Here is an 18908-nt window from a genome sequence, read left to right on the forward strand (position 1 = left end):
TTCTTAACCGATCCTTGCTCCATTAATTTTTCCTATTAATTATGTATAGATTTATAAATAGCAATATAATTAATATTTAACAGTATTTTTATTAGAGAATTTCAAAAGCTTATTGAAAATCTGCATATCTGAAGCCCTACCTTTTAAGTGGAAGGACAGTTGGCTGCTTCATCTTCTTCCTCGCTCTCTGTCTTATCAGCGTAAACACTGGTCACACTTCTCCCAGGGGAGATATTTTTAGTTCAGGGTTTTTGCTTTTTCATCATCATTTGTAGTGGGATATATAATTGGGTGCTGCTAATTACAGCTGATCCCATGCAGGTTTTATTCCCGAGTGGGAGGCCAGGCGAGGGCTGCGCCTCTGCCCCGTTCTGTCCCAGGGGAGTGCTGCACCTGAGGCTATGGCTGGGTAATTAATCACTGTGAAGCTGATTGAATTCCTCCTGCGATGGCTCAGAACAGCCTGGCGATGTCCTTCTGACTGCCTGTAGGCTGGGATGTGCCTCGGTCCCTGCTGGCACAGGGGCTGCCCTCATGCCCCGCTCATTTCCAAGGTCCTTCTCTCCATAACCAATGCCCACCGAGGCTGAGCCGCCGTGGAACCCCAGCGACTCCGTGCTGGGCTGTGCCATTCGGAGCCCAGCAAGGAAAACAAGTGATGTCAAAACAGGGGCCCCAGCAAGCAAACTCTGGGTGCCCGGGTGCCAAGTGGGTGACTCAGTGCAGACCTGCTGTGCCAGGTGCCATTGATGCCTTTTCCTGGTCTTAAAACCAAGAGTCATACACAGTTAGAACGGGAAAAGGGATTTTACTTTGGTATTTATTTTAAGGATCCTCAGGTGCACACATCCAGGTCATATGCATGGAGATGCACCCTGCCTGAGTATCCCCAAAGATCGGGTATAACATTATAGGTGTTACTAATTAGCAGATCTATCACAGATTCCCCAATGAGAGGCTCAAGTGAGCCCCCCTCCCCAAGGAACCTTCCCCTGGATGGTTCTATCTTGGTTTACAGAATGTGTTCTGGAGGGGACCTTGGGGTCTGGGGCACACTGATCCCTAGCTACAAAGTTTCTAAAATGCTGAGTCTCTTAGCTTGACAAACAAGTCCAAGAATGGAGGCAAAAAGCGCTGAGAATACAGAAGTTGTAAAAAGGTATAACAGGGGTATAAAAGAAAAGGCAAAAATCTTCGTGGCATCACCATAACCCAACCCATCTGCATGTTTGTTCCATTCGTGATGCCTTTTACTTTCCCAATGGCATTTCCCTCACCTGAGTGCAGCATTCCTTGCCTTGGAATACGGGCACAAGCATTTCTCAGCCCAGTCTTCCTTGACTCATCACTTCCTCGCTGTTTTCTGAAACAAAATTCCAGGTTTTGTTGGTGATTCTATGCAGAGCGTAAGGTTATCCCAGCGCCGCTATCCCAGCAGCATCCCTGACTGCTGCGCTCCAAGCCTGTGTTATCCCAGCGGGGTTATCCCAGCACTGTTATCCCAGCGGTGGTCCCCAGGCCCTGGGAGTGATCCATGGCTGCGCTTCCGTCTCACGTCTTGCGTCGTTTCCAGTCTTCCATCACTTTGCTGAAATCTGCGTACAGCGATGGCACTTGGGTCATCAAGATTAATAACACTAGAGTTCTGCCAGCGTTTAGTCAGGGTAAAACACCTGGAGCTGCTCTTTTATGACTGATTAATGAGGGGGGAAAAAAACCACCGTGGTTCTAATTGGCATTTGAGTTCTTTCTGAGTTTTAACATTCATGCTATGCAAATATATCAATTCCTAACAATGTCTAACAAGATCATTTGAAAATGAGTCTCCCCGGGGGATTGCAATCACGGCTTTGGGAAAGGCCTGAGCCCGTTTGCCTTCCATGGATTTACAGAAGGCGACAAGAAAATACTATCTCCTGTTGGATGGCTGATGCACTTCCACCGGGTTCGACCCAGGTGTGGGAGTGACCCCACCAGCCCCCACCTCAGCTGTTGCCCACCCTGGAGTGTTGGGAGATGTTTCTCATCTGATGCTGTGTTCAGTGCCAAACTCTGAGAGCAGCAATGGGCTCCCGGTCATTTTTGACCTTCATCTTCACACCATCCCTTTGTTTTATCTCCATTTCCTTCCCCACAACCTGCCAACAGGAGCCAGCGATGCTGTCCCAGCAGCTTGGAAGAGGAGACTCCAGCCCTCTCCTCCCTGCCTGGCACCAGATGTGTCAGCAGAGGGAACAGAATTGCCCATAATTAATTTATCCTCATGAAAATTCCATATCTGACTCCAACTAAGAGCTGGTGCTCAGGGTGTTGCATAACTTGGCTCCGTGAGGGAGAAGAGGGACCCACCAGTTCTGCCTCAGCAATGTGAGGTGTTCCCAGGGGTCTTGTTTACACAGGAGTGGTAAAACAAGTCCTCGACACACTTTAATGTGCTAATTGGGGGTTATTACGGCCCTTTTTATTTACGATTAGATTACGAATGTAATACTCCATCTCATTTTGCTCTGCACTAAGAGCTGTGAAAGGATGGTAATTACCTCTCGTGTAAACCTATACTTAGATAGAAAAAATGACGTGTGAAATGAAAGGCCTGAAGAAACGGCATAATCCATGTTTGCTTTGCGCAGACGTGCGGGAGACGCGCCCGCTCCGCTCCTGGAAGTGCGTGGTGTTCCTGCAGGACCCATGGCCCTGCCGTCTTCCTCCTGTCTCCTTAGTACTAAGGTGGCCCTTTTGCATGGAAATGCTGGCTGGGAGGGGATGAATAATTCATCACCAGCACACGGAGCACACTAGACAGATTTTGCCTCAATTCCCCGCCTGGTTGGAATTCTGTGTGAACCGGGCATTACTGCCAGCCCCAGAGCCTGTCACAGCATCCAGAGGAGACCAAGATGTCCAGAGAGCATTGCCTCCCTCTCCTGTTCCAACTAGGTTTAGGACTCCAATGTTTTTGGCTGTGGAGGATTTGCTGGCAAGGGCTCATGCTGCCCCACGCTCAAGATCCCCCTTGCCTTTGTCCATCTTGTTGCATGAAGTGCGTCATGCCACAGCAAGAAAGTGACCAATGGATTTGTGTTTTTAAAAAAAAAGTCCAAGTTGAAGGCTATAAAAGCCAGAGGTTGGCAAGGAGCAAGAGAAGGGATCGAGCACCCGAGTAGGCTGCGACTCCCACCCTGTGTCTACAGGAATCCAGCGTCAGCTCCCAACGCTGGCAAGAGAATCACTGCTCCAGCAATTCCCTCACTGCTTTCACTGTTCTTTTCCCCCATTTTTGATCTCCGAGGCCTCAGGGCGATAATTCTATTTTGACTGGAACAATAAGCCGAAGCTCTGGCCTGGCAGGGATGCATTGGGGTTGTTGTTTATTTTAACTGGCGGGGCTGATCCGCGGGATGCTCAGCTCTCAGCCGGGTGCTGAAGGCGCAGCTCAGTTCATCCTTGTGCTCTGCTGCTCTGCAGGAAAGGTCAATATTTCCTTGGGCACAAAGTTTCTCCGAGCCTCGTGGGCCATGACAGCCACTGCTCCCAGCTCGAATGTTCGAAGGAGATTTAACAGGGACTCTGGTCCCACCACTGTCACCGCACCCCGAGGTCCTTGTGAGGGTCCGTACAGCATGAAAGCCTCAAGGGACAGGGGGGATCCCAGAGATGGAAAATCCGGTGTTTGTGTCTCCTGACGGCACCTCCATCTCCTGCTGGGAGCGATGACGGTGAGGCAGAGGGATGAGGTGGGCACTGCTGGGTCCCCTCCAGCCCCAGTGCCATGCGAGCATCCTGTGGGGAGCAAGGTAGGACCCCCCTCAGCACCCATCTCGTTTTGGCAATAGCGAGACAGGGGCGCATCTCCACCGGGTTCCATCAAGAATGAAATTCCACATCAATTTGAAGGCATTTTTCCTCCTGGTTTGAAGTTTGCAGGAGACTCGCAGAGGCAGCTAATGGAGAGGTTTAAGCCTTTGCAGAGCAAAGCCTGCTGACCCAGTTAAATCACCTGTCCCCAGCATAACGAGATGTCTGCTAAACCCCTCAGTGCCACTGGGAACCACTGCAAATCCTCTCTGACAGCGTGCAGCAGCATACCAGGGATGGGACAACGGGGAAAGCGTCCCACTGGCTGGTTGCACAGCCACATCCCACCCTGCCAAGTTCAGTTTGGTCCTAGGAAGGACAGGATCCCACCAGCACGGATGCTTCAGAGCTCCACATCCCACCAGCACGCCCGCTCCTCTCCCTGCATCCTACTGGTACGTGAGCTCCAGTGCTCTGCATCCCACCAGCAGGCGAGGAGGACGCTGACAAACCAGGAGTGGACACATTGCACATGTGACCACGCAGGGAAACATCTCTGCCAGGAGCTGCCATCATCCTCCCAAATGTTTGCATTGCAACAGATGTTCCTTTCTGCGTTTCCTTTCCCTTAAGCTTGTGGTTATTGCGGAGAGGCGGAGGTGCCAGGTGGGACTGTAACTACCAAAATCAGGACTCATTCAGTGCTTTGATGACATCCATTAGCTCCAGGATGCAAGCACCAAGATTTCTGCAATTACAGCAGGTAACTCTCTGCGTCTGCAATAATCTCACTTGAAGTGCTTCTAATGGGTTCAGTTTCTGGGTTTTGGAGACCAACATCCATATGCACCTATAGCTCTGGAGCAGAAAACTACTTCCTGTGCTCTGGCTCCTGCCTGCCCAGTCTGTGTTTGCATATGCAACAATATTTTGGGGAAAAAAAATCTCTTTTCCGCTGCCATCTGTGTGAGGATTGAGACTCCAGTGGAGGTCAGTTCAGGGAGGTTTCAGCAAGAAGAAAAATGCCTACTCAGACAGAGCAAGATGGGACATTCTGTGTGGCCACTGGGAACTTGTTTCTGGATCACTGTGGGAAAAAACCCAGGGGATTGTAAGTAAAACAGAAAAAAAACACCAAACCAGTCGATTTTCAAGATGTCAAAGATGAATTTTGGGCTGTCTGGGGAATCTGTTCCCTCAAGGACTCTGTAGCTGGATAAATAGTACCAGTTTTCTCATATTTACTCAAGGAGGGAGGAGCTTGGTGCTGCCCACCAGGATCCCCAACAGCTGAATGGTGTTGGGATGATGGATGGGCTCCCAGGGAGATGCCTCTGCACTGGGCTGATTCCTCTTGAGCTGTTCAGCCCAAGCAGGAGAAGGGAATAATTCGTGGGTGTTCCTGTTTTGGAAAGTGCCTGATTTCCACGCGGCTGAGAACAGGGACTGTGGTCTGGCTGTGCAAGCAGTGCTGGGACAGAGCCAGGGAAGCAGCCTTGTTGTCCTTGGTGCAACTCTGTGGTGGATAAACAGCCCCATTTAATCTTCAGGGCCTTCGCTCAGGCACCTTTCATCAGGACTGTATTCACTTCTTTCCTTTTTTTAATGAGGGAATTTTAAATCCAAGAGGATTTGCAGCAGAAGTGAGCTACATATCCCAATTTCCGCACCCAGGAAATCAACTACTGAGTCCAATTGTTGTCAGAAACATTTACCAAAAAAAAAAAAAAAAAAAAAAAAAAAAGAAGAAGAAACTCAAAATCTACACAGAAGAAGAAACCCAGAGTTTTGGTGTGAAGGGAAGAGGCGTATCTCCCTGGAGAATATGATAATTTATAATGAAACATTATCTACAGCCCCATATGTTACATTTTCTATTTATGGCTAATTTGCTTAAGCATTTCTAATGTACCCCCCAAGGGAGGACAGTTTGTCTTTGGGCAGCTGGCTAGCGCCGAGGGAAGAAATGAGGCAACGTTTCATCCGCGCACGCCGGCAGCCGGGAAGCAAACAGCACCCGCTGGAAAGGTGCTTGGAGATTCCTTTGGACAGCTGCTCCTGCAGCCGCTCACTGAGGGGGTGCTGCCATGGCAGAGGGACACTGGGGTGGGAGCTGGGAGGACCTGGCCATCCTAAACATCCCATGGTCTCTGATCACTGCCGCAGCCCCCAGGCTGAGCTGCATCCACAGGCTCCAGAAGTTAACATCCTGCACTTAAAACTTCTGGTAGAAAAAACATAGGGATCAGCTTTTCCTGAGCCACAGCATCGCCCTGGCCTTTCCCATGAGGATGTCATCAGTCCTGGCTGGACCTGCTGGATGAGAAGCCAGGGAAAGGGCTGTGGCCCACCCTCCTAGAGCAGCTGGGTCAGATCCAGGAGTGGCACTGAGTGAGGGAGCCCTGCCGCAGAGCACAGCCCCGGTATGAAAGTGATGGATGCTCCCCTCAGCCTTGCTGGGAAGCTGAGGAGACCCTGGGATATAAACATGACAGTCTGTGTGCCAGTGTGACTGCTCGGCTCTTCCCAGGTGATATTCAGCTACAAAACATTTCAATCGCATCCTCAGCGATAGGGGGATAACCTGGATGACTCTGAATCACTCTCTGCATCACTAAAATATTCTCAGATCTGATCCTGGGTGTCTCAACAAGATGTTCACAAATCAGCCCAGGAAGACTTGTCCCTGCTTCTGATGTTCAAATTTTGCCCTTGAGCTCTAAGAGAGGGAAAAAAAAAGAGGTTTTGAGCTTTCCTCCTGCTATTTGACCCAGATGGCTCCTTGCAAGCACACGGAGCTCATCCGGAGCCCAGGGCGCCAGTCTTGAGCTCCCGGCAGCCACGGCCCCACGGCAGGAGAGAAATCCATTTGGCAGAAGTGAAGTTTGCCAGCGCAGCCACGGCTCGTGGCGGTGACGTGATCTGACTTCAGAGTGAGGTGATGCCTCCTTCAGTGAAATTGGGGTTAAGGCCCTTCACACCAGCAGGGATGCAGAGGCACTTCCTTCCCGTGTCCCTCATTCCATCTGGGCTCGTGGCTGCGCACATGAGGGACAGCGAGATCATTAATTGATCAGCAGCATCAGTAATGAGCTCAGTCTCAGGGAACGGGTGCCAATCCCGCATTTCGACGTTGATGAGTGTGCATGAACGTGCACAATTAGCTGGAATGGTGATCCACAGTGAGGGGAGGGGGCGCAGAGCTGGTGCTGGTGGGGGTGTGTGTGTCAGGCAGGGATGTGCACTTGGGAATGAATAATCTGGCATCACCTCCTGCCTTTCCCGGGCCAATTACAGCCCCGTCCAGCTAATCAGCAGTGGAGAAGCAACTCACCTCCCTGGGTGCTCAGATGACAATTTTATGGGTACTGCACACCCCTGCAACATCAATCCAGCTCCCAGCTTTGCCCAGATTATTGATTAAAAGTGTATTAACGATCGATAGCTGGACTAATTGCACGGCTGCTGTAATGGCTGCCTCTCGCAGGTCTCCACTCCTGCCACAGCCACGATGCTCCAGAGTGGTGACAGCAGCATTCCCTCTCCCTCACTCCTGGAAGCTGCACAGCTGCCTGATGTGTGGCCAGGGATCTAACATCTCCCAATACAATATCAGCCTCCCGGAGTCGATTTCAATAGCAGAAATCAAAGGGAACTATTAAAACTCATTACCATTTTTATCTCCAGTGCTGCAGATTTGCTATAATTTTATTTGAATCTGAAAGCAGATGGTATTTGTGCAGGGCACCCTTTCCTCTCCCCCTCGTTGTAAGGAATACTCAGTTGTACCCATCAGTGGCAGAGCAGCCACCACTCACATCCCTTTCCCAGGATGGTTCTGGAGAGACGAGCAGGTTTGCAGTGCAGAGTGCGGTGGGTGGCAGCACCGCTGGGAAGTTGAACCGCAGGGAACAAAGTTCCACAATGTGGGCAAACTGTTCAGCACGTTGAAGTGCCTTAAACCGCTCGGTGGGTGCACTCGTTGGTGCCTTTCCTGTTGTCTCTGAGCTGCACAAGGATGAACAGCAAAAATGAGCTTGATTAAGCAGCTGCTGGGCTCTGGGAGCTCCCACATTCCCCAGCCTGGGCATCTCCTCAAGCAGATGCTGAAGTGGCTTCCTTTTGCCAAAAATCAAAGTTTAGCATCTGTTTTTACTGTAAACCCTGATGCTGCTTCTCCAGTCCCTTCCAGTGCCTTGGCTTGGGTGTGCTCCTGCAGGAGCTTCCTGGTACCTTGCCAAGAAGTCAACAGGTGCTGAGGAGCTGCCCTGGTCTCTCTGTGCCCCTCTAAACAGACAGACCCGAACCCCACTGTGCCCAGGATGCTTCCCCAGTCCTTGGCACCGCCTCAGGCACAGGGTGCTGATGCTCAAGTGCAACGTCAAGAAACTCAACACATCCTACTGGGCTGTTGAGAGCAGCTGCTGGGAAGAAGATGATCCAATTCCCTCCTCGGAGGAGGGATGCCAGCCAGCAGCGTGCTGGAAGGAGATGGCTTGGCAAACATCACCACACAGGGATCCTGCTGGGGGCCTGCAGTGGCCACCTGGGTCTTGCTGCCCCTCCCCACCTGGGCAGATTCATTTTCACCCTGCCCCCTCCCCGGGAGGAGCCGCACGGCTCCCCTCACATCATGTGTGAGCTGCGTTTCACTGCAGCCCACGAGCTGATTAAAGTTAGAACAGTTTAACGCAATGCTGGCACTGAGTCGTCGCTCCGAGCAGCACGGAGCAGCACAGGGAGCTGGGGTGAGCGCCCCAAGCCCTTGGGAGTGCCAGGCTGGCCTGGGGCCAGCAGCAGGAGCATCCCACAGGATGCTGGAGTGCAGAGTCATCTCCAGTACCAGGGTTCCCGTGGTGACAGCAGCACCACATTTCCCACACTGCCAGAAATTACCATCAAGTGGCAGATTAACACCTACCCTTCAAGTTCCAGAAAGGGAGAGCCACACGCTGTGAGGAAAATCACCTGTAGAAGACTTTTGAGCCATTTTCCTGCACTCCCTGGGTGCAGGAAGATTCCTGCAGTCACTGCTGCCTGTGCCATGGGACACTCAGTGCCTGACACATCCTCACAGCTCAGCCTTGGACAGGTTTCTGCCAAAACAAACTGATGGGTCAGATAGGGATTGATGGCCATTCCTTGGGAAGGCACCTGAACCCATCCATACAGGAGCAGATGCAGGCTTTCCCAAAACTCCATCTTTTCCGGTGAACTCCTACCCCCTCCCCAAGTGTTAGCGTGGGAATCTAATCTTTTGCAGTGAGCAGAGGTTCCTTTTTGACAGAGAAATTAATATTCATTAGCCATCAGGAAGAAAACGCTGAGCTGTTTATCATTGCTTCATTAGATTTAGCCAAATACCAACTAAACATAATTACTTACATAAACTCCTGTGGCAGAGCTTGAAATTTGTAGCCAAAAGAGAAAATGTAAGGAAGAACAGTGGAGATTGGCCTCGGGGTCTGAGCTCACTGCTGCTCTTGGAGCAGCCGAAAACAGACACAGCTTCAAAAAGCGTCTCCCAGCCTTTGTCATCTCCTTTTCTGCTTGTTTATAGCCACTGAGAAAACACACCAGGTGGCCCCAGAAAGGAAGTGGAAGAAGAAAACATCCTCACTTGCTCTCTTTGGATGCTGTTTTACTTGGTCCACCCTTGGGGGATCACAGGAAGGCTGGACCTCCCTCCAGTCTTGGGTACGGGCCAGAGCAGGGCCAGCAGCTCCCGAGGTGCCCTGTTTGGTTTTGTGGGTGGGGAAATGCAATCTGTTCCCACACACTTAATTAAACTAATCTAGCCTTCCCCCTCCCCTTCTGCTTCTCTTCCAATAAAAGCAGTGGCACGGGGCTGGATGGGCCCCAGCAGTGACGTCCTGTTGAAGCTCTGATCCATCCCAGCCCACCACAGGACACCTTGGGATGTTCTGCAGTACATGGTTATCATCGTGGGATGCTCTCCAGCATGAGGAAGGCAGGTCACCACCGTGGGATGTCCTCCAGGGCACATGGAAGCCAGGTCACTGCCATGGGATGATCCCCAGCGTGAGGAAGGCAGGTCACATCTCCTCCTGCCTGTGTCCTGACCAACGTTAAACACCTTTGGCAGACACCTGAGGGGAAGCAAAGGCTCTTCTCTGCCTTTCAGATCCACTCTCTAATTACAAAGCTCGTTCATTTTAGCACCCTGCTATCCCATAATTGATGTTGGGTACCTCTCACAATGAGCCTGATTTAAATGTATACATGTTTCTCCTTCTCCTGAAACCCTGCTGGCTGTGAGACACCTAATTAACAGCAGAGCTTTCAAAGTCTCCCTAACAAATGCATCCCCGTGTTTCTGAGCACAAGGACTCTCATTAGTGAAGCTGTGCTTTGTGATTATTTATACCCCTTCTATAATTAAAAATTCTGAAAACTAATTACAATAATCCATCAGTTTTCCAACATCCCGGGACTGGAACCTTCACCTTTTTTTTGCCATTGCTTTTTTCTTTTACCCAACATTCCCTCAGGCATGGCCACCCACGAGTCCACTCCCAGGCCATGGGTGATCCCTGTTCTTCCTCTTCCCTGGGGCTCCTTCTCATGGGGCACCCACTCTTCTGATGTGATTTGCTCTGTTGTTGCCAGGATCCGTGTTTGCTTTGCCAGGCAGGAGTGGAAGCAAACAGCAGCGATCGCTCCTGGCTCCAAGAGGAGCTCCAGGGAGTGTGGAGATGCTCACACGTGTGTGCAAGGAGTGGCAGTGCCGAGGAATGGCACACGGTTACCATCCCTCTCCCAGGACCAGATGTCCCCTGTGTGCTGCCTCTTGAGGCTCTGGACAGGTATTCCCATTGCCATGGCAACAGACAAGCTGAGCTGGGTGCTGTCACCTACAGCCCCCACTTTCCCCTCATGCCATGACCCCCCCATGGCACTTTTGGGTCCTTCAGAGCAGCACTGAAAAGGGACTGTGAAAAATGACTTTGGAATCGAGTGAGTTCCCTGGTCGGGCTGAGTCTGGGAAGTCATAATCTTAATATGAGCATCTTTAAATATCCTCACTAATGGGCTCATTCTTTAATTTCCTGAAGCAATGACAGTCTCAACAGACCCTATATCACAGCTAAGATGGGATCTGTCACTGAATGGCTGAATTATATTTCATCCTTTATTTTTATCAGCTCTGCTGACTTATTTATGACAGTTAGAGTCTCGGCTGGCTTTTGTCTGGCCTGTACTTTGCTGCTGCTCAGAGAGGAAAAAGCAATAGTTTATAAAGCCATTTTCACAGCATCCCCATAATTTTAGGCTGTGTCTGAGGCTTCATTTTGAACGAAACTCTGTAGATAAACTGTTATTCATGGCAACGCCTGCAAAGTCCTCAGCAGCCCCCAGAGAATGCTGCCTGCTCAGAACGGGCTTTCCCTCAGATTTATTTGCGAAGAACAAAGGGCAATTTTCCCATCCTGGCAGCAGCAGCCCACGTGGCAGATGCCACTCAGGGGGGTTATCTTCCAGCACGTCTTTTATTGAAAACATAATCAAATTCCAGGCTGTGTGTGGCAGGGGAGTGAGCCCTGGAGAGCACTTCCCACATGGAGCTGGCTGGGTTTGCTGTGGGTGGACGCTGCATGGCCAGTGCCAGCCACAGTTCCACCCTGGGCAGGTGGCACAGCAGAGAGGCCCCCTCGTATTTCCCTGCCGGGCATCCTGGGGTGGTCTGTCCCACATGGCAGCAGGGCAGTTCATCCCAGTGTGAGGACAAGAAGGCGACTTCCCACTTGCCTTGTCCCTTGCCTCACTCCTCCCAGAGCCTTGCCCCTCGCAGAGCTTTGCTCCTGGCAGCACAGCCCACAGTGAGTCTCAGCCAGGCTTTAAGCATCTGGGCATTATGAGTCCGGGTGTTCCTGAGCCAACAGAGCAGTTGGCCGTGTTGTCCTGGACACATTCCCATGCTCCCTGCTCTGCTCGTGAGTTGGCTCTGGGGTCATGAGAGCCCCTGGGAGCAATGAGCATCTCCCAGCCCAGGCACTGCTGGCCCAGCTCAGCTGCTCTGTGGCACGGGATGGCTGAGTGCCATCTGCCAGCCTCACCTCGCAGGCCTGGGCCGCTCCCGGTGGGGCACAGACGAGCTGCTGGCGAATGTTGGTGACCTCCAGGCAGCCGCAGTTTGGGGACAGGGAATTTTCCAAGCAGAAGGGGAGAGCATAAAGGAGCCGGGGGAGCGGAGGCGAAGCACAGGAGCAGCTCCAAGAGCTCCTCCCGAGACCCAGCAAGTGCCAAAGTTAATACATTTAATATATTTCGTACCCGCTCTGCCAGCCATTCGGAATGTGCTTGTTTTGTCATTGCTCTGAGGCAATCACGGGAAGCGTCTGTCCTCTGAGTGCACGGGGGAAAATGAGAGTGCCCTGAGCTGGAGTGGCCAGCCAAAAATAACGCACGGCTTTATCCTTGGAAGGAAACCGGGCACTGGTTGGAGGACAGAAGTTGGGTGCAATACTTGAAGCAATGTGACATTTCCATGTGTTAGGGGCGTGTGCGCTGTAGGAGACATGCAGGGTGCGCGTCGCCGGCCCCTTGTGTGCCGTCACCCGCGGTCAGAGGAGAGCAGCTCTCCAGGAGCCACGTCCCAGTCCTGTGGCCTTCCACTGCCTCACTTCACCGCAGCTAAAACCTGGAATAGCCACAAAGCAGTGAGTGACCCGGATAAAACACTGAGGTGTCCATCTCCTGCTCGCCAGTGGATGATCCCTTAACAGTGTCTCAGCTCTGAATGCTGGGCTGGCGCTGCTGTCAGCGTGGGCTCCTTTGGGGAGCAGTGACCATGGCCTGCTGGGGAGCCTCCCAGCCCATTTCACCCATTTCCCCATCACAGCTCCAGGCCATGAGAAATTTCTCTCAGCTGTATGAATATTTAAAGTAACTTGCCGGATCTCAAGGGCTCCCCACCTCGCCTTCTTAGGGGTGGTAATGAGCTCTGAATAGGAAATTAGGAATAATTATAACCCATTCATCCCTTTAATAATGAGTCAAATAATTCCAGTGCCTGTTGGCAGAACTTGTCTGGAAGTTCTCCATCCTGTGTGATCTGAAGTGCTGCCTGAGTTAGTGGCTTTACCTTACGGACTTTACAGTGCTTTTAGCTCAGAGTTAACTTTCCAGTTCCAGCGGTGACTTGAGGAATTCCCAGGCACGTCCAAGGACAGAAAGCCAAATTCTGCATTCCCAAAGCTAATATATAGAGAGACAACAACAGAAAAAAGGAGCTTATGACTAAACACTTCGGGAGCTGACGAGCAGAGCAGTATTTTAAGCTCCTGCCTGCTATCTTTGGACTGTGACTCTCTGATGACTAACAAAATATTTGCTTTTTTTCCCTTTATGGGCCTGTGATTTCACTGTCTGAATCCTGTCCTATTGACCCAAAGAGCTTCAATTTCAAAGCTATTAAAACCTAATTTTCTATACCAGGCTCCTGAGACAGACGCTAACTTCCATAGAATAATTCATTTCTTTCCTCTGAAAAAAAGCAAAGAAAAAAGGGGGAAGCAAAGGACATTGGAGTGGTTGTTCAAAGGGAAGTCCAGGCCGGTGGCTGCCTGTGTTCACTGCTGATACTTCCCTCCGCAGTGTCCTTCCAGAGGAGGAGCAGGAACGCTCAGATCAGCGCCTGTGGAGCAGCAGCTCTGTTTGCACAGGACAACTGCGGTTCCCTGATAACACCCAGACCCCTGCGCTGTCCTGCCATGGGCAGCACTGGCAGCCAAGGTCTGTTCTTCTGGGACAAAGCAAATTTCCAGCCACCTCTGCCTCCAAAACGTTCGAGTTTGCTGTATCCCAGGCACTCAGCACCGGTCCACAGCTGAGCCTCACGCTCTGTGCTGTGACCAGTGGGGAAATGGGGGTGTTTTGGCGGGCTGGCTATAGCAGGGCCATGGAGCCACACTGATTCTCCCTCCTCTGCCCACCCCACGCAGGGCCTGCTTGCATGCCAGCAAACCCTAGAGCTGGTGCTGCTCTGCAGAGACGCCCTTTCGTACTCTCCATCGTGATAACGCTTTGTTGGATAAGTGCTTTTTAAACCCTACAGATAGATAGAGTATCTGGAGTGGCATTTTAAAAGAGAAAATTGAGACAAGATTCATTACAGGCACCAGTAAATGTCAAACATTTTATCAACTGTGTAAAGTGCCATGTTAAGCTGTCTTTTCCCCCCCAAAGCTTGATTAAAACTATAAATGCCTTTTTAATATTAATATTATTCTCTTCTCTGTACAGCTTGTTTGGTTATTTGCAGTGACAGGAATGGGATGGTTCTTGGTGGAGGAGGCAATGTGGGCATCAGGAACCCTGAGGCTCTGCTTGGTCCTGGCAGTGCAGCTGCCCACCCCACACCCTGTCCCACTGTGGGACCCCCGTCCCAGTGCCTTGTGCCCTGCCAGACTCAGCCCTGCTCCGAAATCCTCCTGCACGCATCACTCTCACACGTGGCATGGTGTCTCTAACAGGTCCCCCTCGCTAAGCTGTGTTTAATTAAAAGCTGGCTCTCTGTTGCGGGTGCTAATTAGCGCTCTTTGCTTGGAGGCGCAGACTCCATCAATATCTAAATCCATAGCTGAAACCCAGCACAATAATAAATACTGTGCTGGCTGCTTCACCAGGATCCCAAAGTTCCCACTGTGAATCTGCATGGATCCAGCTCCGGCAGCACTGAGTGGGTCACCCAAGCCAGCCCCCAGGCTGGGAAGGGTCCATGCCTTTTCCCAAAAACTCCTGGAATCTACATGAAACTTCTGCTTCAGTGAGACTTCCCTTCAGGAACTGCTGGTGTTTGCAGCCAGGAGAACAGCCCTCCTTGGGCAGAGCCATGGGGCACACCTGACCCTCGGTGGGTCCCTGCAGGATCATTCCAGGGAGCCAAGCTGTGTTTTCTGCACCAAGATATTCAGAATCAGATTTTCAAGCAAATTATTCACTATAAAAATTACTTCTGTTCCAGATGCATCCAATCTTCTTAAAGGGTGCAGCTCCCAATAGCAGAACAAACTCATGAAAAATACATGACCTGGAGCGTCTCTGGAATATTTATTTTTCCAGCAAGTCTCACTCAGGGCATCATGGTGCTGCCTAGGGTGTGCTGCACTGTCAGGAGCTGGCACCGGTGACCACCTCTGGGGCCACCAGCTCTCACCCTGCCGGGTTTTGAGGACCAGCCAGTGCTCCTGTGTGCCACCCACAGGTACCTCACCGGGGAGCTCAGAGCTGTGTCTTGACCACAGGATAAGCCAGTGATCACTGTCCAGAGAATTCAGTGCTGGATCCACCAGTGAGGTTTTTGTGCCGGGTGGCAGCAGCTCCTGCCCTGATTGGTCACCTGGGCAAGGGGGGACAGCGGTTCCTCCGGCAGCTGGATGAGGTTGAGCCGGTGTTTGTCCTGTGTTTTTCTGATACTTTCCCTGAAAGCTGCCTTCAGCCAGGAGCTGCTCTGGCAGCTTCACCTGCCTTCCTTTCCCTAATTGCATGAATAACACTCCCCTGCTGTCGGACGGACATGCTGGCCCTGGGAGTTAGGCTGGGTGGTGGCATGGCAACAAGGCTATACATTCATTTTGTAGCACTTGATAGATAAACCAAAATACAATAAACAAATTAACTCTGTGTGAGGATTAAGGCTGCCCGTGCTCAAATGAAAAGGCTCTCGCAAGCCAGAGCTTTCCGCTCGCCCGGTCCAGTGAGGGGAGTGGTGCAGGTGCCAGGAGCCGTGTCCCAGCTGCCTGGGGGAGGGAGACAGCCACAGGAGCCCAGCTGAGCCCCCAGCAGTGATGCAGTGATGGCATGGGGCCATCACTGGGAAATTGTAAAGGAATGTCAGACTCGTGCTGCTGTGTCAAATCTCCAAACTCGTCCTTAAAGAGCAGCTCTTCACCAAACACGACACCGCTCACTGCTAGAGACGTTAACGATGCTGCCCATCTGCCAGCACTAGTGCTTGGCCTCGGCTGTGCAGGCGCTGTTTGGCAGAGCCACTTAAAAAGACGGAGAGGAAAAAGGGATGCAGAGAGCGCGGGGGGAGCGCAGAGGTTGCTCTGTTGCAGTAAAACAGAGATTTAATGGTGCTGGGCGAGACCACTGTGCGCGCTGCGGGCAGTGCAGGCTGCAGGCCCGTTGCCTTCGCCTCCAAGTACTTGCCCTTCAAAGATGAAGGAGCTGGTAACTGCTGTCCCCAAACAGCTTCGGTGGCTTTGGACATGGTGGTCTCCTGCCTGGCACCTGCAGGGAGCCTAAATATCTCCACTTGCACCTGAGGGGTGTCCTCAAGGGAGAAGTGCGGGATGGGAAACAGCTTCCAGGGGTAACTTCATCCCTGCATCACCTCTGATACTGACCCGTGGTTATCAAACTGAAATCCTGTGCCAAGAGCACCACTGCAGCAAGCTGGCATCAGAACTTTAAGTGCCAGAGCAAGGAGGTTATTTATTTCTCAGATATGGGCTGGCAGCAGGAGGTTCACACAAGCCCAGAGAGAAGGGAGGGTTGACAGCTCCAGCCTGGGCAGTTCTGCGGATCACCCCTGATTCCCAGTTACATAAAGCTCCTTATGCAGCAAACAATCATGTTATTAAAGGCAGAAGGACAAGGTCCGATGTAATCCAGCGACTGTGACTAACTGGATTTAAGGGCTCACTCCCACTGCTCGGTGCAGTAGCAGAAAGATCCCTCAGATCTTAAAGGAACTAATTTTGGCAAAGATCCTTGGCAGTGATTGTTCCCCTGGAGAAGGGACAAGGGCATGGAAGGAGGTTGGCGTGGTTAAGATTTTCTCCATTGGCTTTTCCAGCATCACAGTTTGAGCAGCCCACACAGGTACGGAGGTGGGTTTGTGCCTGCAGAGGTGGATCAGAGGCTTAACTCCAATTTTCCCCCAAAACCATGCCGGGGAAAACCTGGTTTATGGGGGGAGCCCCACTGTGCCCTTCTGCTTGTTTCCTCAAACTCTTTTGGGGACGACAGTGGGTTTGGTCTCTGGAGGTGATGCTTCCCACCCACACTTGGCTGGCTGCTGCTGTGACTGCTCCAGGTTTGGCTCCAGTGCCAGTGCCCTCCCACTTCCGCCCAGCCTCAGCGAGTTCTCTCTGGCTCAGCATTGGGATGAAAAGCTCTTTCTCCTTTCATCCAAGCAGGCACTGAGGGATGTCCATCATCCCCTGGGTGCTTTCCTAGAGATGAATGCATTCCCATGGTCTGTGGTGCTCTGTGTCCTCCCTGTGTCCGGAACTTTTCCAGGTTTCCGTCTCCAGGTCTGGCAGGATGAGTTGGGTGTTGGTGTTCCTGCGATGGTTTTGTTCCTGCTGTTTGTCACTCCTGGGAAGCAAAGAGTGTGATTCGGTGCCTGGTCTGAAGGGGAAAGTGGGCTTGGGGAGGGCTGTTGAGCAGGAGGCTTTGGGAACAGCCAGCGTTTATAGAACATGACAGCAGTGGCATTTGCAGATAATTTTGGATATTAAGGGAAAATAGCAGCATTTTCTTTCCCAGCTACACAAGGTATTTGTGCTGACAGCCTTCCCTGTCCCTCCTGATCCAGCACAGACTCCACTCCCAGCACTGACTCCTGAAACTGCTCATGACTTTAGTCATCCTGAGGCAGCACCAGAGGGTTTCATCCTTCCTGAGGCTCTGTCAGCAGCAGTGCTGCCTTCAGCACTCCCACATCCAGAGCCCCAGTCAGCACCCACTCTGGGCACTGGTGCAGCCTCTGCTGAGGCATTTCAGCTCTGCCCTCAGCCGCACCGCCCGCCCTCCCTCACCCCCATGCCCAGGCTGTGCCACGCGTTGGAGGAAAGGAGAGCAAGTGGAAACAATTGGATTGACTCCAGCACCTGCCAACCCTCCGCCTTCGCTCAATTGGAAGAGAATCTTATAATTGTGTGAGTGTGCTTTAATTATATATTTGCAGAACGAGAAGTTCGGCTTTGGCGCTGACGAGGAGGCGCCTGTTAATTGCCTCATTTGATCACCCAGTGCCAGCGTGTGGCTGAAGCTTCTCTGGGCTGGCACAGGCAGCACACAGGCCTGCCGGACCTGGACTTGTGGGGACAGGAGGCAGTGGGGGCATCCCAGTGGGACCAGGACAGGCGTCCTCCCTGGGAAATGCCACTGGGCTCTATTTTCCCTGGCCTTACCTGTGTTGATTAAACCACCATACGCTGGGGTGCCATATGCCATCGTTTCCTACAGCCTTTTGAAAGTGCGAAGAAAGAGACAACTGTGAGACTGGCATCGCCACGCTCAGCACCGCGGCATATGCTTTTTGGGAATACACTCAGCCCATTATCATACCGGCAACCGGTAGCAGGACATATTGCCGGGCTGTTCTGGAGGCTTCAAAGTACAAGCAGTGGCCTCTGAGCTGGCCCTTCCCAGCATGAGTTGGGATTGGGTCCCACCGGGACGGCGCCGACGCCCTGCGGCTGCACCACCCCACAAGCTGTGGGTGTTGGGGCTGCCCCTGAACTGCTGTCACCATAACCCAGGGCACCGCGGACCCAGAAACGCAGCTCAACTCACCCACACAAATCATCCTTCCAGCTCTTGCGGCGGCGATCGCTCCTTGGCCCACGACTGCGTGAGATCTGGGGCTGGCCGTGGGCTCACCACTTCCCCCATTTCCCATTTCTCATTTTTCCTCTCTGGAAAATCCTGCAGAAGGCTTCCCGGGCTCGGAGTGCCACAGCATCCCCGCGGCGGCCGCTCAGGCCGGCTGCCTTATGTAAGCGAGGGAGGGACCTTGCAGAACTCCCTCCGTTCCGAGGCTGATTTAATTAAAAGCCAGTTTTATGGTGCCTGCGCTAATTATAACTTTTGAGCCCAGAGGGTCAAAATGAACTTGTTGCTTATAATTCTGTAATTCAAATCTGCTGCGAAGAGTTGGGATGCTCAGAAATTTTCCAAATAATTCATCTCTATAAATGTGCTTTGCTGATACGGGTTTTTTCTCACTTGAACTTTTTTTGTGCGCTCATATGCAAAGGCGACCGCCTGGGGATGTGTTCCTTGAGAAAAGTAAGGATGCTGATCCTTGAAACTATTATGCTGGTGAACAGTAATAATTATCCATGTTTTTTAAT

General features: G+C 51.8%; 1 long non-coding RNA gene across 1 annotated transcript; it reads right to left on the reverse strand.

The window, feature by feature from the left end:
* Positions 1–2445: 2445 nt before the first annotated feature.
* LOC108449091 lies at positions 2446–18666 on the reverse strand. The gene is made up of 2 exons (XR_001865196.1): positions 18349–18666; positions 2446–17145 (listed from the first exon to the last, which is right to left on the reverse strand). It is a non-coding gene; the product is annotated as an uncharacterized LOC108449091 (long non-coding RNA).
* Positions 18667–18908: the final 242 nt, after the last annotated feature.

Source organism: Corvus brachyrhynchos, unplaced genomic scaffold (genome assembly GCF_000691975.1).
Source record: "Corvus brachyrhynchos isolate BGI_N302 unplaced genomic scaffold, ASM69197v1 scaffold68, whole genome shotgun sequence".
Classification (NCBI taxonomy): Eukaryota; Metazoa; Chordata; class Aves; order Passeriformes; family Corvidae; genus Corvus; species Corvus brachyrhynchos.